This window comes from Pteropus alecto, unplaced genomic scaffold (assembly GCF_000325575.1).
Source record: "Pteropus alecto unplaced genomic scaffold, ASM32557v1 scaffold86, whole genome shotgun sequence".
Taxonomy (NCBI): Eukaryota; Metazoa; Chordata; class Mammalia; order Chiroptera; family Pteropodidae; genus Pteropus; species Pteropus alecto.
The window spans coordinates 7,010,365-7,021,038 of record NW_006442109.1 but is presented as its reverse complement, the minus strand read 5'-3'; the positions used below and the strand labels follow the sequence as shown (position 1 = coordinate 7,021,038).

At 47.8% G+C, this 10,674-nt stretch overlaps 1 protein-coding gene across 1 annotated transcript in view; it reads left to right on the top strand.

The window, feature by feature from the left end:
* Positions 1-378: 378 nt before the first annotated feature.
* PAQR5 (progestin and adipoQ receptor family member 5) overlaps positions 379-10,674 on the top strand; it is a 59,976-nt gene continuing 49,680 nt past the window's right edge. The window contains exon 1 of the mRNA XM_006920213.3: positions 379-738. The gene's annotated coding sequence lies outside the window, so the exon portion shown is untranslated. The remainder of the gene's footprint in view (positions 739-10,674) is intronic.

The following is a 10,674-nucleotide window of genomic DNA, read 5'->3' as shown; positions in this document are numbered from 1 at the left end:
ATACCTGTTGAATTGCTCTGACCTTACAGTGGCCTTTGAATTGAGAAAATAATGCTTGAAGACCACAAAATCTTCAAGACATGGAGGAAAGAATGATAATGGTGGAATGGTTGGCAGAGGCATTGCTGTTTTGGAACTGGGGGCCCTGGCCCACACTGCCCCTACTCATGCAGAATCTTTTTAGGAGAGGGGTGCGCAGGGGGGAGAGAATTTGCCCATTTTAATAATGTTGGCCCAGATCCCAGTCTTCTCTGCCATAGGTCAATAAATCCACTAGAAGTTCATAAACTCACGAACACAATTAGCGATGACTCATGCTACCTTGTGATTTCTTTTTACATTGTCTAGAGAGCTATTTACCTTCTTGAGAGTGGGATTTGGGGGGAAATAATCATACATTCAGCAAGTGCTTACCTAGTTCTTATGAACTCTGAACTGGGCCACGGCGCTGTGTGTCTTATCGGTCTGTGGCAGGAAAGATCCATACAGCGATCCTCCAACACGCTCTGCAGCCTCGGTTGCCAGTGCAGAGGATAAAGGGAAGCCAGCTGGCTGTGGTTGGCAGAGAGGACTTCTTGAAAGAGGAAGCGCTCAAGCAGACAGTGAGTCTAGAAGAGGTGGTAAAGGAGAAGAAAGGGGAAACGAGGTCCAGCGAGGAGGCCCCTCGTTTCTGGCATTCCACTGGCCAGGTGTCCCTGGAGGAGGTTGGGCATCAGGCCTCCCTCCCTAGGGCAGCAGGTGAGCAGCTAAGATGGGAAGGGACAAGAGACAGTGGAATCCCTGTGGGCTCTGTCTCAGTGCGGGAGCTGTGCCTGGTGCAGCCTCTCTGCTGGCAAGGGAGCCCTGGGGGGACCCGCAGCCTAGATCTAGGGAGAGGTTGGACTCAGTGACTTTGCACTTCTCTGAGGGACTCTGAGGCCTTGAAAACTTCCAAAGGGCGGTTGTTGACTCCTAAAGGGTCCTTCGGTTGCCCCCAGGGCAGGAAACAAGGTTTTCTCCAGATCTGAGCTCAGTAATGCTTCTCTCAGGGAGTCCTTATGAGAGGTGGAGGTGGGAGCAGTAGCTGTGAGAAGGGTGCCAAGAGGGGAGGGCGACCCTTTCCGAGATATGGGGCGTCAGGGGTTTATTTCTTAAATGTTTTTGGTACTCGTCCTCTCTGGAACCTGACTGATGATTTTAAAAAAGGTAAGTGATAAAAAAAGAAATCCTGTGAAGGCGGATGAGACATTTGGCTTAACCAGAGGCTGAGGGTCAGAGACGAGAGAAATGGAAAGTGACTGGCTGTGCTGATCTCCTCCCTCCCCGCTCCTCCCTCCCCGCTCCTCCGTCCTGTCCTCTCTCCTTCCTAGTCTGCTTCGGTTTAATCTTCGCTATCCTCCCAGGGATAGTTCCTCCAAGTCCCACAGAGGCTCAGCTAATAGAATGTTGCTTTTCAAGACTGGAGGCTTCAGGACTCACCCTGGGCCCAGCTCGCTGTGTGGTCCTGAGCAAGCTACCCAACGTCTCTCGGCAGGGTTTCACACCTGGCTTCTCTTCTGGAAGCATCCGTTTTGTCGTTTAGTTGCCTTTTAGTCTCCTCCTAATAATGATCAAGTCTTTGCTTGTCGCTGTCAAGATTTCCTTAAGGGCCTGAAAAGAGCAGAAGAGGAGCCTGAGGAAGTCGACCCAGTGGTCAGGCTCTTACAGGCGGAGTGATGGGGAGGGGCAGAGCCTTTGGTTGGGCCCCCACCCAGCCTGCCTGGGTGTGCTGTGAACACACCTCATTGTTTGAAGCCTCAGATTTGACTTTCAAAGGGAAGGCATCTTTCCTGATAAAGGGAGCCTTGTTGCATTAAAGACAGCTTTGTTTGGGCTCCAGCGTCCTAGTGGTATGAGGAGGACAGAGACCGAACCAGGCCTCGGGGGGGTTAAATGATTCCTGGTTTGGGTTGGCCAAAGGGTTTCACGCACCTGGCCGTGCCGGTCATGCCTCCAGCATTGTTCTCTGAGTGCCTGTGGGCGCTGGGCAGGTATTGCTGTCCCCGTTTTCTCACACTGGGATGGGGAAACTGAGGCACAGGAAAGTCATACAGCTTGTGCAGTCACTTGAGCCTCCCGGAGATGGCTCAGGCGGACTCATACCCTTAGACTCCCTGCCCAGTGCTCTCCCACAAGCTGTTTATGGTGGTCCTAACACAGCTGGGTTCTCTGCCCCTCTGCTGCACCCCTTCTGCTCCGACTTACCCCCAGAAATGCCAGCTGCAGCTCACGATTGTGGAAATGAATTCACTTTGCTCAGGGAGGAAGATGCGGGCTTCTGTAAGAAAAGTGACAGGAAAAAAACTTCCTCTAATAATTTCAGCTAATCGCCATGACACCTCCCTTCTCCCCAAAGTACCAGTATATTCCTGAGGCCTTTCCTTGAAGACCCAAACAAATGAACCCGTAGTGGGGAGATTTCCAGCTCAGGGTGAGGGGGGGGGTCACCCTTGATTCACTTTTCCACCTCCTTACACAGGTGCCAAGCCCAGCATGGCATTCCTAGGCCAAGAAATACAGAGACCTATCTCCAAGCATGTTTCCACCTATGTGGTGCTTCTACTTCACAGTGCTCTGTGGGACACTGCCAGGACCTTGTTTGAGAGAGGCGTTTTAGGCATGAAAATGATTTTTTCCTTCTCACTTTTCATATAGAGGCCTGGCTTTCCCTCTCTAGGCAAAGTGAACCATTTTTCACAGTAACCAGTGGCTGTTGGGCCTTTGGGGGCAGGAAGGGATGACCAGGACAGCTGCAGCCAGAATCCCCACCCCCACACGGCTGCCTCTGGGGGCCCTCGGGTTCTGGGAGGACCTCAGGCAGGGGCACAGGGCCTGTCTGGATCCTCACGGTGGGTCTGGCCTCGAGACTCAGGGAAGGCAGGGCTTACCATTTCCACCATCCTGAGCTCTAGCTGCACATTCTTGGGGGCTGATTTTGAAGGACCTATTATTCCCATTCTTCATGGGTTTTTGATTAATGCATTTGCCTCAGCCCTTTTAAAAAGCCTGTGCTTAATAATGCTAGAATAATGACCTCGTGTCACATTTCAGCCACTGGAACTCTTAATCCACCACTGTATTCAAATGTGAAGTGTGTTGCTTGTGACGTTAGGTTAGCAGGAAAAGTTCCATCCTAGCGAGGAACAAGGAGGATCCGTTTTCAGTCTACCTAGTAGACCGTGGCAGGCCCAAGAAGGAAGGTGCTCCGACTTAACAACATCGTAAGGGTAGGTGCCCCGTTGAACACCTACTGTGCACTCAGCTCTCACACACGGGCTCTTGGTAATGCTTGAGCAGACCAAGGAGGTAGTCACTCTGGGGGATTATAAACATGCACATCCAGAAGCATCTTATGAAAATTCAGTGGAGTGTGAAATGCCCATACCGGGCCTGGAATAGACTAAATGCTCAATAAATGGGACTTCAAATCAACACTGTTGTCCCCATTCTACAGCAGAAGAAAGTGAGTCCTAGAGAGACTGCAGGACTCAAAGCCAGGTCGCCTTGACTTCAAGGCCCAAACTCACACTTGACCAATGGGAATAATCGTATGGTAGGGAGGCTCCAGCCCATTGGAGCTTCTCAATGACTATGAGGCCTTTTGCAAGTCACACCCCTTCCCACCTGGGCCCTATGTCCTTCTCTGACCCCCGTTATTCTCTAGCCTAGGCTGAAGGTTTGGGCACATGCTGGTCCCCTGTGTGGTGCATGTGACCTTCTTCCTTCTGCTAGTTCACACCGCCTTGGCTCCATGGCTGCCCTGACCACTTACCCCTCACCTGGGGGGTGTGTTCTTTGGGTAATAATTATGTGAAATGGCTCACCGAGCAGTTTGATTAGTTAATAATCCCCCCAGTCCTGGTGGGTGAAGCTCACCGTTAATGATTGCCAAGGAGAGCTCGTCAGGAATGTAGATCCTCTGAGGAGGGAGGTTTTTCTGAGCATGCTGGCCTAGAGGACGGACAGACCCCAGGGGTACCCTGTTGCGGCCTGCACCCTGTACCCTGTCACCGAACTGCCCTTTCATTTCTTATCTTTCTGAATTCAGCGCCAGCAAGCTTCCTTGCTCACCCTCTGCCAGCTCCTGTCCCTGGGGTCACTGCTCCTTTCTCTCTGCCAAAGCAAGCCCTCCTCGCCTTTTGGGAGCCACCTCAAACACTGCCTCCTCCAGGAGCCTTTCCTGACTGCTCCAACATCCCTGCTCTGGGGCCCTTCTCTGAACACCTCTGGGCCATTGGGCAGATTTTTTTCTGAGCACTCCTCAGCATGTCGGGCACTGTGCTTGGTCCCTGGGAGCCTGCACTGAGTAAGGTGCCAGCCTGCAGTCCAGGAGGGGCACCTATGCAGCCTGAGGTGTGGCAGGGGTGCCAGAGGAGGTCACCTAGGGTGGATGGGAGGTGAGGGGTACCAGAGTAGGATGATATGGGGCTCTGGTGGACACTGAAGGGTGAGGCAGACAAGGAATGAGGGTCAGGGCATCTCAAAGCAGAGGGAGCTGTGTGTGCAAAGGCACGATTCAGGAATCAGATAAGGATTCAGCTGTGGGTGTGTGGCATTTGAGGGACCCATGAGACGCCCAAGTGAGTGTGTCTAGGAGGCAGGTGGCCTCTCAGCGAAGTCTGTCTGCTTCCCTCCTGTTGATCAGACAGTTTTATTACTGTGCCTTCTCAGAAAGAAGGGATTCTCCTTGAGGGCAGCCATGGTTTCTTATACCTCTTACCAAGGACCTGAGCATGGAGCACGTGGTCACTGAAGAGATGTGGAATTGAATCTAAAGCTTTACCCACTTTGGTATCCATCACTGGACTCTCTCATTCTGCACCGCACCCCACCCCCCCATGCCCACCTCGCACACCTGCTTTTCACCTCCTCCTGCTAGTTCAGATCCCTAGCTTCTGTACTTCTGTGCACTTTGGGTCCTCAGTGCCTCATCTCTCAAATGAATTCTAGGCCATGAGAAAGTGCACAATTACCGAAGCTCAGGGCAGCTGTTCCAGAACTGGGTCTTGTGTGGGAATCACTATTAGAGTTTGATAACCAGGCTGCCCCCTGAGGATTCTGATTCAGAAAGCCTGAGATGGGCTTACCTGGTCAGTTCTGTGTTTGCAGCAAGCCCGCTGAATGATGTGGATGCACAGTTGGGTTTGGGACTTATTGTTAAAAGTTTTTCTACCCCTAACTTCACCCTCTCCCAGGGCCAGTACCCCAGACTCCACCTGGACACAGACTCCACTCAGTGCCCATGGAGAGGCTCTGTCTTGTTGAGGGATAGGGCCTCTGAGGTTTGAGCTGAAGCCTGCCTCCCCACAGCTCCAATCTGGGAGTCTCGGTTGTGCCCTCTGAGGCTGCACGGCCTCCTCCAGGTTTCCAGACCCGCTTCCCTGAGATGTAGGAAGGCGCCTGATGCTGCATCTTTGCTGGGTCTCCCTCCTTTTCCTCCTCCTGTGGTCTGGGCTCTCTCACAGGCAGACAGCTCTACCTCAGACTTTAAGTTTCTGATCAGATTAGAAGCTTGGGAGGGAGGTGGAGATGGGATGGTGCCTACCCCAGCAGCCTGACATTTCTCTGTTGGGGGTGGGGAACCCCAACAGTCAGGGCCTGCATTCATATTCCATCAATCTGACAGGGATTTCACTCTTTTCCAAACTGGGGGGAGGGACCTGTACCCACCCTGTAGGCCAGCAAGCCATAGCATAGGCACCCTGGTCCTCATCCTACAGGGCTCAGTGGCAGACCAGCTGTGGGTGGGCTTTGTCCTCACCTTGACCTAGACTCCCAGCTGTAATTTACAGTCCCCTGGGCTCCTCCTCGCTCCCTAACCTTTGGAGAGCCTAACTTACCTGAGCTGTAGTGGGCCTGGAGAATCAGCATGTTTTAAAGCTCCCCGGGTGATTCTAAGGTGCATCTGAGTTGAGAACCCTGGGTTAGATGCCCAGCACTCAACTGTCCAGCTCTGACAATGTGTAGGAAGTTATACTGGAGTAAAATAACTAAGGTCATCTCACCGTGTATATCACATAATACTAGAGTAAATCTTTTTCTTTTATAAGAAGGTATTTAAAATTTTAAATCAATAAAACCATATATTTAATACAAATTATTAAATACAAAAATGTATAACAGTTTAGAATACCAAGTAAATGTAAATTTATAAAACTAGACATTATAATTCCGGTCTATAGTAGCAGATAAACAAAAATGAAATATTCAAAACATTAAAATTTACACACTTCAAAAACACAAATGTAGTCATGAAAAACTGAAGATGAAATATTATTTGATCCCTTTTCAAGCAGAATCTTAAATTCAAATGACGTTGGCAGTATCATTATGTCACAAGTATGTTTTTTCCTATAAATTATCTAGAAAAGCTTTTCCTGACTCTACCCTCACTGGGGAATTGTAAGAAGATACATTTGTGAGATATCTTCAAATATTTTCCGCTGACAAGGCCTTTTGGCTTTTTTGTTTTGTTTTGTTTTTAGGAACTGTAGTCTTTTATTTATTGGGAGCCATAGTTTTTGTTTCTAAAGTATTTCCAGTTTGTCCTTAAGTTCTTTAGTTCTATCTTGTTCAGATGGAGATTCTGATGCAATGTTTCTTGTATCAGTTTCAAAACTGTCACGTTGATATTCCATATGTTAAGAAAGTCTGTAACTAGAGTAATAATTATTCATGCCACAGACTTTTGTGTTGTTTACTGCCATGCAACGCCTGAGAAGAACTCAAGACATATTTTACATTTCGGTGGGTTTTTTTGGCATTGGGATTATCTCCTTTTCAAAACATATGCAAAAATTGAGAGATTGGTATAATGAACTTCCATCCCTGGCCTCAATAATCATCAACTCATGGCCAGTTTTCTTTCATCTCTACTCTTACCCGCCACTCCTGCTCCCAACCAGATTCTGTTGAAGCAGGTCTAAGACCGCATCTCATTTCATCTGTAATTACTTCAGTTTACACCTCTAAATGAATAGGTTCTTTAAAAACATAACCGTGGTATTATTGTACCTTAAGACCTGATCATTTCTCATTATTTTAAAATATCCAGTATCCAATGTTTCCCCATTTGTCTCAGACCATTTTTTAATAGTTGGTTTGAGATTTCGGATCTTAAAAATTATGAAATAAAAATTTTGGGCCAGGCAAAATACACCATTTTGGCACTGAAGTGCAGGATTCATGAATAGAGTATGGCAACCACTGGGTGGAAGGTTCTAGGGAAATGGGCCAGACCCTGCCTGTAGCATTCAGAGTGCAGTGGGCAGCAGAAGTCATTCAGTGGTTCAGCAAACATGTATTCATTCAACAGTAACACCGTGCTCACAGCAGCAAACCAGACAGACTCTGCCAGGCTTGACCTGAGAGGAGCCACGGATGGACGTTTTCAGATGGAATGATATAAACCCTTTCAAGTGATATTTGAGTTTAGACTTGAAGAATTGGCTAGGATTTTGTCAAGAAGAGAAAGCGGAGGAAGAGGTGTCTCACCTGAATAAAAAGCAGGTACAAAAGCGTGGAAGCGTGAAAGCTCCTGGTGTGTTCAAGGACAGAGACCGTTGATGATGCTTGGGGCATATGGCAAGGCTGGTGGGAGGAATCTGGGGCTGGGTTGGCTGTGGCCAGCTTGAGGATATGCTAAAGATTTGGGTCTTCTGGGACCTTCCAGAGGGGACCCCATGATTTTGTTGTAGGAGTGTAAAGTGTGGACTGTGAGTCTGGAGAGCAGAGGCTTGCAGGAAATCTAAGGAGCTGTTGGATTTTTCAAGCCCTTCCTGAAGCCCTACATCTCCTGGAGCATGAGTCCCATGGGGACAGGCCTCTGTCTGCTTCCATTTCCTCTATCTCCAGGGCTAGCATGGACCCTGACACACAGAAAGTGCTCAATACATGTCTACTGACTGATGATCTTCCAGTGCTCCCAATGTAGAGCACTCTTGCCCACCTCCACCTTCACCATGGTCATGACAGAGGGAGCCCCCTTGGACCTTAGGCTTGAAAGGTGGTGGCTTTTCCAAAACGCATGAGCTATTTGGCTTTAGGACCTGGGCCCCAATTACCCTGAATGGAGAATCTCAAGGCCAGTGTTGCCCCTGGGTCAGCAGGCAGGATGGCAGTACATGGAGTGAGGCTCAGATACGAGTTTCTTGGGTAGATGTGTGAGGAAATGCCACCATTTGCAAAGAATTTGCAAGTATTTGCAGTACAAATTTGCTATGGGTTGTCTCACATAACTAATTTCTTTAAGGCCGGCCAAGGTTTAGAGGACTCATTCATTTATTTCCTTTCAATAGTATTATTGCTTTGCTAAATAATAGTAATAATAGTAATAATAATAATAATAATAATAATTGCACATGTTCACTATATAAAACTCTAGTGTTATAGAAAAGTAGAAAAAAGAAAGTAAAGCAAATCCCTAGAGCTAACCATTACCGTCTAGAGAGAACCACTGTGCACACTTTGGGGAACATCCTTCCAAACACTTTTCTGTCCATAAATGTTAAATGTAACACAGGTTTATATAGATGGTGTTACAAGATTTATGCTCTTCCATAACCTGCTTGTTTCATTTAGCAACATGTCATGACACCGTTTACTGCACAGGTCTGTAACATTTTTCATAGCCACACAGTTCAGTTTTGCATGGATGTGCCATAACTTACCTAGCCAGCTCTCTAGTATCAGAAATTTGGATTGTTTCCAATTTTTCTCTACAACATACTAAAGAATATCATGCAGGCTTTTTCAGATGTGCAAAAATCGCCTAGCAGTTAATATCTAGAATAGCTGGGATAGCTGCAACAAAGAAAAGGTTTGGGTCGCTCACAGTCCAAAAGCCAAGCTGGAAGGTCGCCATGGCAACCCCTCCCCGCAGCACATGGAGCACCCATTTGTCACAACTCCAGCCAGGGAGGTGGGTCAGAGCCAAAGGGAAACAGTCTGTTTTCTTGCAAAATCATAAACCAAGGGCAGAAGGAGCATGAGGGAGCATTAATGTAGAATTCAGATGGTTTGTGGTGCAATGGTGATGGTAGCCACCATTTATCGAGTGCTTCTTATCTGGAAGATTCCATGGTTTTTCATCCTCATAAGAGCCTCTGATACTTTTGCTATCCTCATTTAACTAATAAGAACATTCATGTTTAAGAAAGTAGGTAATCTGCCCTAGGCACGCAGAAAACGATGTAGCCAGGATTTGAAATTGACCGGCGCCCACTCCTCAGGATTTTTCTTATCCAACCTAGGGTCACCACCCTCTGTCCTGTCACTATCCTTGATACCTCCAGTTCTGACTCTCCAGCTCCCTAGTCCATTCATTCCCACCACGTTTAGAAGGGATGCATACTGAGCCTTCGTCTGGGCTCTTCTCCAGGACCACCTTGGCCACCTGCCACTCCACACCCTCCACCACCTCCATGTTGAACTAGCCCCGTATTGTATATTCTTCCTACCTCCCTGCCTTGGCTCCTGCTGCACCCTCAGCTTAGAATGCCCTCTCTCCTCCATGGCTGCTATGCTCCCGTTTATTTTTCAAGACTCAGCTCAAGTTTTACTTCTTCAAGAGATCTTTCCTGACTCCCTAGTTTGATGTCCCTCCTTAGTGTTCTCCTAGAAGCATCTGGTTCTAACTACCAATCAGGGGTGCTTTGTGTCAATTGTTAGTGCCAGTCTCCTACCATAGAATGTGAGCTCTTAAGTACCATCCCCATATCCTACTGTAGCCTTAGACACAAAGCAGATATTCAGTAAATATGTATTGTGAATGAGTAAATGATAGAGCATATTCCTGTCCACTCTCTGTCTCTGCTCCCAGCCCCAGGGCCAGTGGGAGAGCACAGGGAATGCCTTAAACCAAGCCAGACTGCCCTTGGTTCCTCTGTGCTCCTCTCCCTTAGGAAACTTAGGTGCTTTGAAAGTCACCTCTCTCTGCCTCCTAAATTGATTTGTAGCCTTCGCTTCACCTCCAAGATGTGGCCACATATTTTTAAACTGCAAATCTGTGCAAGTCAAATTCAACTTGTCTGAAAACTGCCCTGGTCTGCCTCTCTTCCTGCACGGGTGTCACCATTTTCAGCCCCTGGGAGATGGAACTCCAAGACCCCCACTGTCTCCCTGTAATTGGACACCTGACCTTTGCCATCAGGGCCCTAAATGCAGAGCTCCCAGCTGAGCCTGGCAGGAGTGTGGAGCTGCCTGAAGGGAAGGAGCAGCCACTTGTCACCATGTGCAAATTTGGCCCAGGGCTTTAGGTCTTCAGATTTGTCAAGAGCAACTGGAGACCTGGTTCTTATGTGAGTTCTCTTAACTTTTTAATGTTGGCCTAGGTTTTTTCTTTTCTTAATAGACTATTTTTTAGAACAGTTTTAGGTTTACAGAAAAATCGTGCAGAAGGTACAGAGAGCTCCAATACGCCCCCTGCCAAGTTTCCTCTTTTATTAATAGCTTGCATTAGTACGGTACATTTGTGACAACTGGTGAACCACTATTAATACATTATTGTTAATTAATGTCCAGAGTTTACACTAGGGTTCACTCTCTATTGTACATTGATTGGATGGGCATTGGCCAATACTTAATGTCATGTATCTATCATGACAGTATCATCCTGTTAATTTTAAAACGCTTGAGAAACCCAAAGTCTCTGCTTTC